A 14448-nucleotide genomic window follows, 5' to 3' on the forward strand; every position below is an offset into this window, starting at 1 on the left:
ATTCATTTATTACTAAATTTCTATACATCAACCACACTATGAGAGCAATTTAAAACAGAATAACCAGAGTTTGACTGAAAATATTAGAGCTATTAGAGTTTATGAGCCTTGCAAGCTTATTCACAGCAATAAAGATCCTTTTGACTCACTTCTGGTGGACTGCAACTCCTAAGAGCAGAAGACTACTTACTTCATGAGGAATTCATGGGCTCTACAGAGTCATGGGGATTTAATACAGAAGCTCCTTCTGCATTGATACTTATCCCTAGAGAAAATATTTCAAAGACAAAAATTAGATGTGTGGCTGTTCTTCCAGTCCACTTGTGTCATTCATGTGACAAAAAGAAGTCAGAATTTTTTCCTAATATTGCAACTGGGGACTCACTTTGCTGAGATTATTACTCTCAGCTTTATGAAAGCTGCTTTCTGTCACCTGCTCCCCTTAGCCCAGCACAGAAGGCAGATCACTGTGAGGATAGAGTCTGGCACTTGAAACACGCCGAGCTTCTCAGTTCATGTTAGGAAAGCTAGTCTACCCTGTGCCAAGGCAGAGTCATCCATGGAGCCCGATACTATCTCTGAATGTCTTTATACATGCATATTAAGTCTGCTTTAATTTTTCTGTTTCAGCAGCACATAAAACTTAACACTTGATTGCAATTTTAAATGCTGTGATTCTAGTGGGAAACTAATTTTCACAGGCCCAGCTCTTTTTTAATTTGTAATGCTGTGGGACTTCTGAAGCTCCTGAGAGTTCTGTACATTGCTTTTTGAAAGCTGAGAACCCAGAATAGTTCTAAGCTCCTACCAAAGTCAATAGAAATTTATAGTCTCAGAGAACTAGTGTGTTTTTAACATTAGGCCTCCAACATTCATGGTTTATGTGGCAGGTGAGACATGATACGGCCAACTTGCCAGAAAACCTTTGTGTAGATCATGAGTTACTGAGTCTGTTCAGAGCACAAAATTAACATAATCTACCTAAACTGCCTCCTTTCCCAAATGATCCAGAACTATGTGCCAAAGGTCCAAAATCAGGTCTCCTTGCCTTAGCCAGGGAGAGCCCACATTGGAAGAGATGCACTCACTCAGAGATTCTAGCTTCCAGGGGCAGAGATACGATAGAAGACTAGATTTCAGATGGTGACCTCTCCCATAAATACCTCCAGGAATCAAGCCTCACCCACAGCCTACCAATGCAACGGAGCACAAACCAGTAATGGTGCCGCCTTTGCAACAAGAGCAGCTTGTATCCTACAATCTCTCCCAGTGCAACAGATATGTTGCAAAGCAGCAGAGACCCTCACCTTGTATGATTCAAACCCACTAATTGCTGGTCTTCCTTTCTGTGTACTCACATACATACTGACTGCATTTGTCAGCCAAGTACTGGCAAGCAAGTAGTGAACCGCAAAAAGCCAAAATGTCCCGTGACTTGCCTGTACCAGCACCGGGAACTGGAATGTTCATCTCTCAGAGGAAATCATGTTGGCACACCTCCCTTCACCCTTCCCAAAAAGGTTTCACCCCCGTATATAGAAATAATATATTTTGAAACATTTCTGGGCTGATGCCTCAGTTCCCATGCCAGGACTCTGCCTACATTGCTGTTCCACTGCTATGTGGGTGGCCAGGCAGTCACCTGGGTGGGCTAAGATCTTTGAAGCTACAGGATCTGGCAAGCTGGAAGCAAAGGAATTGGCCAATAATTGAAGGACTTCAGATGGGCAGCTCACTCAATTGCTGACCAGCCCAGGGGATAGCTCCTGGTAACTGGGGGAAGCCAGCAGTGTCATGGCATCACAGAATGGTGGGTGGCCAGTGGAACAGGCCAGGTGGGTCCAGAAGATTTACGAAAGCATGACAACTTTCCAAGCAGGTTTCCATGAAGCTGGAGAACCAGCCAACCCAGCAATACAAATCCAATCAACATTTTCAAAAGAATAAGCGTTGCATCAGAAAACTTATGATCAGCTCTATTCATCGAACATCACTTCCTCTCGCATGCTAAAACTGCGAATGGGAAGTACCTGGCTGTTGTTAACATACCTCGTATTTCTTCCTCCTCCTCAGACTTGATACACAAGCGGCTGACAACATGGACAGATATGTGGAGCACAGAATGGATTGTGCAACAGCTGTGTGCTCTTGCTTACAGGAAAAAGAGGAGAGAGGAAGTGAGAAATAAAAATGGTAATGCTCCCCCCACACTCCATTTGAATACTCCTCAGCTCTGTCCTAAATTCCCCACACATCTTAGACAAGTTAGCAAACAATTTGTACAGTGAAATGAAAGTAGCAATGATGACCGATTCACCTGAGACTTGGGAAACTGGAGCAACTCAAAGGATGGACAAACTAGAAATACAAAGAAAAATTATCATGATTCTGTCATTACAGAATATTACAGGTCCTTCCTCCAAACAATTATCATTTGAAAACATCCTTTTTAGACATCTCCCATTTATGAATCCAAACACTGTATACTGATGTTCTGAGAAATTCAGTGTATTCCCCAGAAAGCATCAGTAACATAGGAGACATCACTTTATAGATGGTCCAGAGAGCACCAAAACATCCAGCAAGAGCATGGGTCAGAAATGTGTCCCACCCTCTACATTCATATTTGAAGATGCTTTTTGTACCACATAGAACATTGTCCAGACTTATGTGGCTCTGAATCAAATTAAATGAATGCTTGTATTACATTATTACAGATGCAGCTAAATGTTGTTCACTTGTCCCCAGCAAAACAGCCTTCAAGTCTGTGGGGAATAACCTGGGAGTCACAAAGTTAATTAGTAGTTTTACCTGGCACCAGGGACAGTCTGTAAGAAGTTGAGACCAGGGCAGTTTAATTTTAATTCAATATACTACTCATGTACTATAAAGCATATGTTAATAACTTAAACAGAATATATTATGGCATCCATTACAAAACCACAAAGCAAAGGTAGTGTAAAGCTATTTGATGCTTTCCTAAATGTGAACAGAATTCTACAGTTGTCTATTAACTACCTCTTTTATACCTAACATTTTGAAAGAAGTGTACAGGTGAACCCATGCCAACCCATTTCAAGCTCTAGAGACAGGAACATGTGTTTGGATGTGATCATTCTAGCTTCACTGCCTTCCTCCTCACACATGTAATCATCACCATTATGTGGCCTGTCTGTGTTAGGACAGTATTTAACATAAAACATCCTGATGACAGAGCATCTCTGCATTTCTACTGCTACCTGTGTGATGCCGACCACAAGTAAAATTCTCATCTCTTACAAAATGCCTCTCAGTCCCTCAGTACTCCAGATTATTTAGGGGAGCTAGTTAAAATTCAGCCCAAAACCGACATTCAATAAAATTGTGAAACTTCAAAGTTGTCTGCAGTTGGAACAAGAAGTGCTGAAAAGATTCAGTCATCTTCCTGATCTGCAGCTACTTATAATTCATCAGTAGTTTTTGTGGTTAGACAGTATCAGCCTTTCTACTGTCCATTTAGCAGTTATCTCATGCATTTAAAAAGTTGAAAGTTTTGATCCTCTTGGATACTTGCATGCGCTTCTCTCATGAATAGTCTAACTGATATTAGTAGGATAATTCAGTTATAATTCACTTTGCACCTCAGGTGCCTAAGTGTTTGATGAATTGGAGCACAACTAAACAATAGACAAAGGAGTATCACAGAAATCATTATTCCAGACTCCCCTCTCTGCCCCCAACAAAATCACAACATATCACATTCTATTAGTAGGCTTAATTATTAACTCCTGTCCTTTCACTTCTATTTTCTCGTTTGTGTGGGTGTTTGCATTGGTGTTCATGTTATCTCTTTAGATGGCATTTTTTTTCTGAGCAACAGCTTATCTGGGAGCTTTTATTGCTTTTAGCAAATGGGGCTCACTTCTCTTTTGACTTTTCTCAGTGTCATAAATGACAATAAATTCTATTTCTGATCCTTGAAACCTGTGCTATAGCTAAACTATGTATTTTCCCTCCTACACCTTCCTTTCACATTGTGATCCCTGACTTTTCTCAGCCTCCACACCACATTTCCCTCCCACATGATTGCTAAATTTAAACTAAGACTGGATGATTGTCTTTTATGTGTAGCTCAGTCAGACAGTAGGAGCTTGATTCAGGAATTACAGAGGTAAATGCATGCATTGTATAGGTCAGACTAAATAACCAGCTATGGTTATGGCTACGGCCACAGCTTTAAAAATGCCTTTTTCTTCCATGCACCAAGCCTTTCTTTCTATCTCAACATATATCAGGAGTCTGTGGTTTACTGGTATCCACAGGCAGTGATGGTGAATTTGCTTTATAAGAAAGGTTTCACAAAGAGACAAGCTGTTCCCATTATTTCAAGGACTCTCTCTCTGTAGTCTAACACTGTCAGAATCCCAATGTCCTCATATGTAGTGCAACTCCTCAAGAAACAGGGAGTAACAGAACTTCCCAGGAGATACATGGCACAGGACAACACATAAAAGCTGTCTCAGAAGAGGCCTGGGTTCCAGGGCCTGGGGTTCATAAGGCCACAAGGGCAGGAAACACATTCCCTTCCCCTCCTTCACTCCTTTCTACCCTGAGCAAACACTGTGAAGGGAGTTCCTGGAGACAAAACTAGAGGGATTTCCTGAGCCAGTTTCCACTTCTTTATTCCTATTTCTATTGTAGAGGCACTTGCGCTTCATTTGCATCTCATCGGTGTCAGTGGGTTTCAGCCTTTCCTGTTTATTGCTGGTACACCATCATGGCAGCAGCGCCATTAGGATAATTATAGTAGTTAGGACAGAACTCCCTCACACACTACCAAGAGGCATTCTGCACCTCGATAACGAGGTCAACAGTTCCCAAGATTCATAGAACAAAGACAAATTGTTTTGGCAACATGCCGCATTTACTCCCAAGATGGCCTGGACACCTTTTCCTGCAGTAGACCTCATCTGCTTTTCTGCATTACCGTTCATTGCTACTTTCTACTTCAGGCTCTTCTTCCCCCAGGATGAACCGTATCAGGTTTTAGTCTCTGCAGAAGCTCCCATTCTCAGTGACACCACCAGTACAGAGGCAAATGGAGAATTCCTTCAGTTAAGATAATTAGAGAAGCAATGGGAAGGGCAAAAAGAGAGGAATCACAGGCCAAAATCATATCCAAGTGAGTATTCCTAAGTGAATGTTATTGAACATACTTCTGAGCTGTTGTTACATTTGCAAGAAAGAAGAGGAAATACAATTTATGCTGTTACAAATGTGTTCTGGTCTTCTGAACCCAAACCTGTATGCTGTTGTTGTCATTTGAGAGAGTCAAATATCCCAGGGCATCTCTGCTCAGCTCTAGCCTGTGAGATGTGACAGTCCAGGTTTTGCTTAGCATTTAGTCTCATGTCACATTCAAGTCTAGATTAACACAGTTTATTTCCCAACTAGTGTATTATTTCCCTTCGGAGGATGTAACTAAGACAAACACAAGCTTTCAGTGAAATGGCATTTCTGTCAGACTTGTTCTTTCTTACATTAAAAACACATGAATCTTTTCTACAGCCATTTCCTCAATTCATACCAATGCATTACAATTCATACCAAGGCACCAGAACTGCTCACAGAACCATGCTTTGCAGGCCTAATGACTTCACATTTAAATTGAAAATAAGACCATGGTAGATAACCAGGCTCGAAACAGGTATATTACAGCTGAACTCCTGGCCCCTGGTACAAAATCTATACCGAAACTATCACTGAGATACACACACGATTCTCAGCAGCTATGCAGACAGTAATCTTCATACGAGGCACATAAGCTGACTTAGGAAAAGCATTGTGAATACCCAATGTCCAAGCAATAAAAAAGCACCCTGCACTGTACATGGCTGACAAGTCATTGCCAGAGTCAGTCATTTCTCCTCTCCGTGAATTCTTACGCTAGCCTACACAAACTGTCAGGGTGTTAGCTAAAGCCAGCTGCTCCAGGCTCCCTCACCATTTTATAGAAGAAATAGCACACACCAACAGTTACAGCTACGTGAGATTTTGCGGTCTTTCAATACCCTGACCCATTTATCATCTTCTTGGTTAAAGCTCATGCTGTGTCTGTACATGAGCATTTCACTCAGTTGTTGCTATAGCTGTACATTATGAAATTTCTTAAGTATCCAATATATCAGCTTTTGGCACAGCTCTTTTGAGCAGGTGTGTTGTGCAAAGCATCTGTCAGGACCAGTATGCATTAAACAGCATTTTGCGGGTCCCAGGAGCTGCAGTTTATATTGCTCTGAGCTTCGTAAGGCCAAGTTTCCTCTGGTCAGTACAGCCAAAGAATGTTCTGCATACACAGACAGAAGCAGAAGAGAAGAAGGACTATAACTAAAATGTAGGAAGAGTTCAGCACCACTGAATTTTTAAATCTCACACGCGCATCAATTTAAGATAAAATTTTCCATATAAACTTGCTCCCAAATGCAGACATCTGGAGAAGAAGCCCTTCTGGCCTAAAAACATTTCTGATACATTCCAGGAGGACAGAAGGAGCAGGGCAACAGACACTTTGTACAAAATATTTTCCTAACATATTCCTATAGCAAAGCTTCTGTGACCTTGTCATTTTTGTTGAAGTATCTCCTTAGACAAGGTCAGGTGGCTGGGTACTTTGGTAACTTAGAATTGCTAGAGCTTATTACTAGGGGATTTGCTGCCACATAGTGACACCATGTGGCCAGAAACTACAGGCCAATGGAAAGAACAGCGTAGAATTTTCTCATTTTTCTTTTGATTAATTAAATTTAGCTTAGGGATGCTCAGATACAACTATATTGAATGGTAAGAGTAAAATTGGACAGAATGATTTTCATCTGAATAGGTACAAAAAAAACTGGTAGATACCAGTTACTTATAGAACTACGATTCTGTTTTCTCAAAAAGGTGCACCCGGAAGGTGTGCCTATCTGTGGTTTAATTCGGCAGTAACGCCATAAAGAACTGCAGTGAATTTTGGAAATGGATGTATTCTTGCCTTGCTCTTGTGGTTTGTTTGCATTCCAAGGGACTACAGATGCCTCCATTTATTCTTACACACATTCCTGAGGAGAGCATTTAAATTCACAAGTGGGAATACTGCTGCTAGAAATGTTCTCAGTGGAAGTTACCACTCTGCATTGCATAATATGGTGAGTGATGTGATGAATCATCTGTCCCTAGCACAGTTTGTTTTTTCCAAATCAAGCACTGCACAGTCAAAAGGTACAGCTCACGAAGAACGGTAAGAATAGACAGCTTCATTTGCAAGAGAGAGATGGAGGCAGGCAAATGATCAGGTGAAAACTCAACACAGATCACTTTTATATCTCACAAACAAAAAGAATATTACATAAATAAACTCATAATGGAGAACATATGTTCACTCGGGGCTACAAAAACTATATAATGTTCAGTAAGGAATGTATAATTGGGGCAGGGTTCAGAATGTGTTGCTCTCAAGAGCAGGAATGAAGGGAAAACCTAACAAACATAACTCTTGGTTGCACAGGCTTTGCAAAGTTAATGTTCCATAAATGCTGCTTTTTTGTATTGATTAGTTAAATAACATGCTGGTGTAATTTTTTGTTCAGTATTGAACTCCAGGCGAACAGTTTATTTCAACACTATCAAAATGCAGCTGAATTTAAATGAAATAGGTTAGTTTGAAAAGTGGTATAGCAAGATTTTGAGCTGCATAGATAATAATTTACGGCTTGGGAAAAACAGGCTAGACACAGGACTTCCAGTTTGTTCAAAATAGGAAGCTGAGCTTAGGAAGTTTACTGACCTGACCTGTCAACTTCCATCATTGTGACTAGTGAGATTATGCTGCCATCTTGTGACCTGCAAGTTTTACTTCCCTAGTGACAGCAACATTCCCCCTGGACTGCGGCAGTGTACATGTCTCCCTGGTATAAAGGTGCAACAAAATGCTTTAAGCAGCTGAGCTCTCCTTTGTAGGTGGACCCATGTTTTCCTTCCTTAGTTGTCTTACCTGTGACTCATGGTCTGCACCCTTCAGTGACACTTTCACTGCTAACAGAAATGCTGTCCATGGACAGGGCTGGATAGACTGGAGGCAGCCCTGCAGAGGAGGTGAAACCCACAGTTTAAAGGAGTAGGGTTTTGTAATAAAGGCTACAGAATGTTCCCGTACTGCCAAGAGAATCATCCACATTGGAAAGAAAAACACACACTTAGCTAGCATTTGCATATGACAGTATATGGTGAAAAAAGACATACTGTTTACATCTGGGAAGAAGAATGATCATAATTGATTACAGTTTTGCACATTGATGGTAAGGTTTTTCTCTCTAGCTTTCCAACTGTAAAGCTTGTACACTTATGATATTTTATTTTTTGCTTAAAAAATTGTGTTACAATTGGCTTTGTTCTGAATCTAAAGGAGGTTGTTCCATCTGGTCAAATGAAATACAACAGCTGTATGTCAAAGTCATCGTGCTGTTCCCTTGAAACTACAGACTTCAGTTGCACTGACTGCTTACACGGCATTTTGCAGTACCTGGTAAAAAGCTTAGTATGGCTGCAATCACATTGAAAAGCAAGCTCAGAAACTCTGCTAGCATCCTCCCATTCCTTCCTGATAGCTCAGCTTTACGTGCTTCCATCCACGTTCATTTCCAAGATACTTCAGAAGTGAAAGACCTAGAATCAAACATTGAAATGCTGACTATCTGAAATGCACATGCAAGAAAGGAATTGCAGGTGCAAGCAGGCTCGAGCTGTGAGCTAACCAGGCAGCTGCTCTGAGCTGGGACACACATTCAGGATAGCCCACGGAAGGCATGCATAGCTGAAAGGTTCCCTCAACACATCTGACTGGAGATAAATCATCAGTCCTTCTCTACTACCAAAGCGTCAAACACCAGTTTACACCCAAATCACTGAAATATTTTCCCTCTAATCCTTCTATGCTGAAGTAAAACAAAGCATTCTGCATTCAGACTCTGACTAGAGCTTCCAGGACATCGTATACATCTTCCAGGACATCTTTAACATCTTCATCAATGATCTGGACGAGGGCATTGAGTGCACCCTCAGTAAGTTTGCAGATGACACCAAGTTAGGTGCGTGTGTCGATCTGCTCGAGGGTAGGAAGGCTCTGCAGGAGGATCTGGATAGGCTGCACCGATGGGCTGGGGTCAACTGCATGAAGTTTAACAAGGCTAAGTGCCGGGTCCTGCACCTGGGGCGTAATAATCCCAAGCAGAGCTACAGGCTGGGAGATGAGTGGTTGGAGAGCTGCCAGGCAGAGAAGGACCTGGGAGTGATAGTGGACAGTCGGCTGAATATGAGCCAGCAGTGTGCTCAGGTGGCCAAGAAGGCCAACGGCATCCTGGCTTGTATCAGAAATAGTGTGACCAGCAGGGCTAGGGAGGTGATCGTCCCCCTGTACTCGGCTCTGGTGAGGCTGCACCTCGAGTACTGTGTTCAGTTTTGGGCCCCTCGCTACAAGAAGGACATCGAGGTGCTTGAGCGGGTCCAAAGAAGGGCGACGAAGCTGGTGAGGGGCCTGGAGAACAAGTCTTACGAGGAGCGGCTGAAGGAGCTGGGCTTATTCAGCCTGGAGAAAAGGAGGCTCGGGGCGACCTTATCGCTCTCTACAGATACCTTAAAGGAGGCTGTAGAGAGGTGGGGGTTGGCCTGTTCTCCCACGTGCCTGGTGACAGGACGAGGGGGAATGGGCTAAAGTTGCGCCAGGGGAGTTTTAGGTCAGATGTTAGGAAGAGCTTCTTTACTGAAAGGGTTGTGAGGCATTGGAACAGGCTGCCCAGGGAGGTGGTGGAGTCACCATCCCTGGAAGTCTTCAAAAGACGTTTAGATGTAGAGCTTAGGGATATGGTTTAGTGGGGACTGTTAGTGTTAGGTTAGAGGTTGGACTCGATGATCTTGAGGTCTCTTCCAACCTAGAAATTCTGTGATTCTGTGATTCTGTGATACTTTCTTAAGGACATGGCATGGCAGAATGAGGATTCCCACTTAGCAGCTGAAGGCTATGTTTGCCTGTTCTTGAGGAGGCCAATTGTATTTCATTGACTTTATAAATGGAACCTCAAATCTTGTGACAGTGGGGACTTTAGACTTCCTTATAATATAATATTTAAAATATTCAAGGAAATACACAGCCAGCTGAAGCATCTCTGTGAGACTTATTGGTGTATTTCAACAATCATAATAATAATTACTACTGTGGTGGCAGTGGAGAGCTCTGGGCAGATTTACAGCTAATACATTTACAAAGTTAAGTCAACGAAAAAAAATGAGGTGTAAAGTCATGTAGTTACAGTCCCTTTCAGTAAGTCTTCCTTAACATCATCATTTGTTCCTTCAGAGGTCAAGGAAGGTGTTGCAAATTTCTTTCTTTCCAGCGTTCCTGCAATGAATGCAATTTGCTCTGGTCATGTGAGTTACTTACACTCTGCTGCAAGTTAGCAAAGATCCATCTGATGTGGCACATCACATGTACTATTGTTTCTAAAACTGAAGATGCTTTTTCCTCTGGAGAGCCACATTCTGAAACCCTCTTCAAAGCTGAAAGTGAATTCCAGTTCTCATGACTAACTGCTATATCTGCTTTGTAAAAACACAATATACCATTTAGGAGCAGTCAAAAAATTAAATCATCTCACATCAAAGCTTATCTTTAATATTTTGTATCCAAGTGATATAACGGAGTCCATTCTTCTCCCTTCCTTTCCAGCCAGCACCAGCTGATGCTAATGAATCATGCAGCATCAACTGGACATAATTTCAAGTCTGCTGCAGCTAAATGTAGATCCTGATGACCACCTGGGGAATAAATATTCCTTTCATCAGCACATACACGCAGTTGATATACTCCTATATAAATAAGTATAAATATACTTCTACCGATCTTTGGCTGTCCCCATATCTTTCATTCTCTCTTTTACAGCCATCTTCTTCCATAGCTAAGAAAGTATTTGATCTTCCTGCTGAGTTTGGATGAAGTGTGTTCTTGCACAAAATGTCAGCTTGAAGGCCACAGTACCCATAAAACTCCAGAGCAAGCAGCCTTTAGACGACAGCCAGAACAGAGTTTCAATGGCTACACGTAATCACTGCACAGAGAAATGCCCTTAGCCTCAGCATAACCCCCCACTGCTCCATCACTGACTACACTCCTATCTGCTAAAAAATGATTTCAGAATATGGAGGGAGGAAAAATGAACCTCCATACTCACTCAGCATTCATTTCTGTAAGATGCTGGTCACTCGAGAACAAATCTAATATTTGTGCATGTGTAAAATCCCATGAATTTTAATTGGAAGCCTTTCAGTATGGGACATTTCGTTTTACAGTAGTCTTGTGTTGAAAAATCCTGGAGACAGTGTTCAGGACTACACCTGGTGAGTTGAAATAAGAAACCTTTAAAGCAGACTGATACTGCTGAAGAGGCCCTGCATTTCCACTAAAAGAGGAGGAAGACCCACTTATAAGAACACGAGGTATTCTGTTGTCAGAAAACCTCTAGGAATCCAGACTAATGCACAAAGCTTGATGGTGTTTTTTGTGGGATGGTAGTAAGCCAAAGACACATTGTACATTCATAGGTGGCAAGGACACATCCTCCTTCTCAAGCAGGCAAACTTCATCTGCATATGAAGATAGTTACGTGTTAGTGATAAAGATAAGAAAGTGTCTTATTTCCCTGCAGGAACCATTGCTATAGCAGCACTTGCATCTCCTTGTTCTGAAGGCCCAGCTCCAAACACACACGTTATTTTTGGATAAAATCCACCTCTGCAACAACAGTTTGTGCAGGGCGTGCTACTTCTTCCTCATTTCACAAGGAGGTCTTAAGAGATACCATAAGAACTGAGTAAGCCTCTCTGCCCTGGAGAAAATACCATCTTTACATATTCCTCATATATAGTCTCCTTTCTGTAATAGTAGGATAGAGAGTTTAAAATGACCCACCACCAACCCTCTTCCTTCTCTGGTACAATCTTCTCCCAGAATGGATTCATTCAGGTTGCTGCTGCAGCACAGACAGCCAGTGGGCTCACAAAGACCGAAGTCCATACCAGCATTTGAGAACCAGAACTTTTCTCTCTTTCTGCTGAAAAGTCTGTTTGGAGACACATGGCCTGACACTATCACTTCCAGAGGCATAAAAACAATGGAAACATGCTAAAAACAGACACTTTAAGTTTTCACACTTCTTTAATGAAAACCTAAAACACACAAAGAAAAATCTTGCTGAGAGGAAAGCATTCCTGATCATCTCTGCATGGAACCTTGCACTGGAGAACCGGGGACCGCAGCAAGAAGGACACAGACACTCTTCTGATTCCCAAGAGAACTGCATTTCTGCCCACAGCATACTAAGTCATCTCTCAGCTAGAACCTCCCTGACTGTGATGAGTGCATGTGTTGACCCACAGAGAAATCACCCCCCTACTTTTCAGTGTAGCAGGAGACCCTTGTCTTCCAGAAATGCCACCTCATAAGGAGAATTTTGCACCATTCTACAGACAGAATAACAGGAAAGCAACTGAGACATGCAGAGGCATTAGTCAAGTCGTGACTGTATATACAATAATTTAGCCTGAACAGCTGGCTAGGAGGTCATAAAAGAAATGCGTTTTACTACATGAGTGCTAAATGAAATGACTCTTTTGCCAAAGTTGGCTAAGAACAGTCACGGAGCGTACACAGGATTTATGAGACTAACCTCTGGATTCCTTCCTGAGCCCAGGAAATTGCATTCCTTTGAGGTCTGAGCTGACATTCATCAACAATGCAAAATTATGCTCTTTTGCAGGGAGCAGGAAAGGAAGGTAGAAGCATGGAAAGCCAGTCTTACATGGAGAAATGAAAGGAGTAAAGAGAATAATAAATTACTCTTTAAAAAATTCTACTCTCCTCTCAACCCAGAGGAAGGGAGAAGTTGCACATGCAAAGGACAGGGAGCAAATGCCTCCCCCATGTTCTTAAAAAGTCAAGCTATTTTTCTTAAATTTGTAAAATACCAGGTAGAGTGGTATTACCTGCTTCAGCACATTACTGTCCTGTGCATGGTGCTTGCTATATGGCTAGACAGGCAGACACAAATGATGAAGGAAAAATACCTAGAAAGCAAATGGAACAGAAAATGAAACAGAGAGAACAGCTCTGACCTGAGTACAACTTGAACTCTCTGCTTAGGAACTACTAGCACCACCCAAAACCAAAGCTTTCTCTCAGGTCGCAAAAGTTGAAAAGGCCACTTAAGGAGGGGAATGGAGCTTTTTTTCAAGTGATTCTTTTGTTAGGGGACTATGCAAAATGTACTTAGCCACAGACAACTAAGAAAAGGAAAAAAGTTAATGTTTATTTCTGGTCCTCCTCACCCCTTCTTCTGAGCACAATATTCTAGATACAGGAAGGGGAAACACAGCACAAGAGCCACTTATCCTAAAGAAACTAAATTAGGAGAAAGACTAACTTCCCATTATACGATATGTCAGGTTTTGGCTGATAAAAGAAAGGTTTCACCTCATTAAAATACCAAATTTCAAAATTTGCTGTTCTGATGTAGAATAAAAATCAAGACTTTTTTTCTGAACCCAACCATGCCACTATAAACAACCTCCTGATCAGAATAATTGTTCGGGAAGTGGGAAAATGTGATCAAGCAGAGGCATGAGCCTCAGCCTTCTAAACCCCCATGGAGATCTCCAACTGTTAGCTTAATGGCAATTTCAAGGAGACTTTTACCACTTTCTTTAAGAGGATAAAACAGAGTTATACAATTAAGGGCTAATCTTTTGTTCAGTGTGAGAAAGAATGATTTTTTTAAATACCTTTTTTACCTCAAGACACTCCAGCAACTAGAGAACAAAGGACCTTGTTATTTTCACGTCTGATTAGAGACCAAAAAAAATGAAGTAGATTTGTTCTCCTGGTTGCTACATCAACCTCAAAGTGAGAAACCTCTCTTGAGAGAATTTCTACAGCCTGCCACTAGAGCTTCAGTGATGGAAAGCAGTTATTACCTCTTCAGAAAAGCATTAGTTGTCAGCTTCCCAAGACAATAACTGTACTAATAATAACTGAATGCACAACCACTTAGTTATGAAAGTACACAAAATACAGATTTCAATCACTTGTTTCTAAGTAGGTATTGTGTCTTGCAGTAGCCAGTAATGCTGCCATTCATTGTCTTACCGAGGATAAAAGGATTCATGTCGCAGCTGAGCAATTGGTACCTTGTAATCATGCTTATTCTCCTAAACCCAGTGGTTACCATACACTCACCTCAGGCACCGCACGGTGAAACCGGCCATCTGGTCGGGATCTGGGCCATCTTGCTTTCACTTGTATATATATTGTATATATATGTCTTCTGGCAGAAGGAGATTTCTGCTGGAAAACTTACATTCTACAAAAAAAAACAAACATATAAG

General features: G+C 41.6%; 1 protein-coding gene across 12 annotated transcripts in view; it reads right to left on the bottom strand.

Moving 5' to 3' along the window:
• LOC118167599 (cytosolic phospholipase A2 beta-like) overlaps positions 1-14425 on the bottom strand; it is a 49689-nt gene extending 35264 nt beyond the window's left edge. For 3 of the 12 annotated variants that reach the window (XM_035327131.1, XM_035327130.1, XM_035327128.1), the window contains exons 1-6: positions 14300-14425; positions 10668-10827; positions 8540-8682; positions 8012-8101; positions 4967-5088; positions 191-2151 (exon numbers count right to left, since the gene is read on the bottom strand). The gene's annotated coding sequence lies outside the window, so the exon portion shown is untranslated. Of the gene's footprint in view, positions 1-190; positions 2152-4966; positions 5089-8011; positions 8102-8539; positions 8683-10667; positions 10828-12734; positions 12754-14299 lie in introns of those variants that run through there. The other 9 variants (XM_035327129.1, XM_035327127.1, XM_035327118.1 and 6 more) reach the window with 8 other exon arrangements.
• Between the last annotated feature and the right edge of the window lie 23 nt (positions 14426-14448).

The sequence above is a fragment of the Oxyura jamaicensis genome, chromosome 5 (assembly GCF_011077185.1).
Source record: "Oxyura jamaicensis isolate SHBP4307 breed ruddy duck chromosome 5, BPBGC_Ojam_1.0, whole genome shotgun sequence".
NCBI classification, from domain to species: Eukaryota; Metazoa; Chordata; class Aves; order Anseriformes; family Anatidae; genus Oxyura; species Oxyura jamaicensis.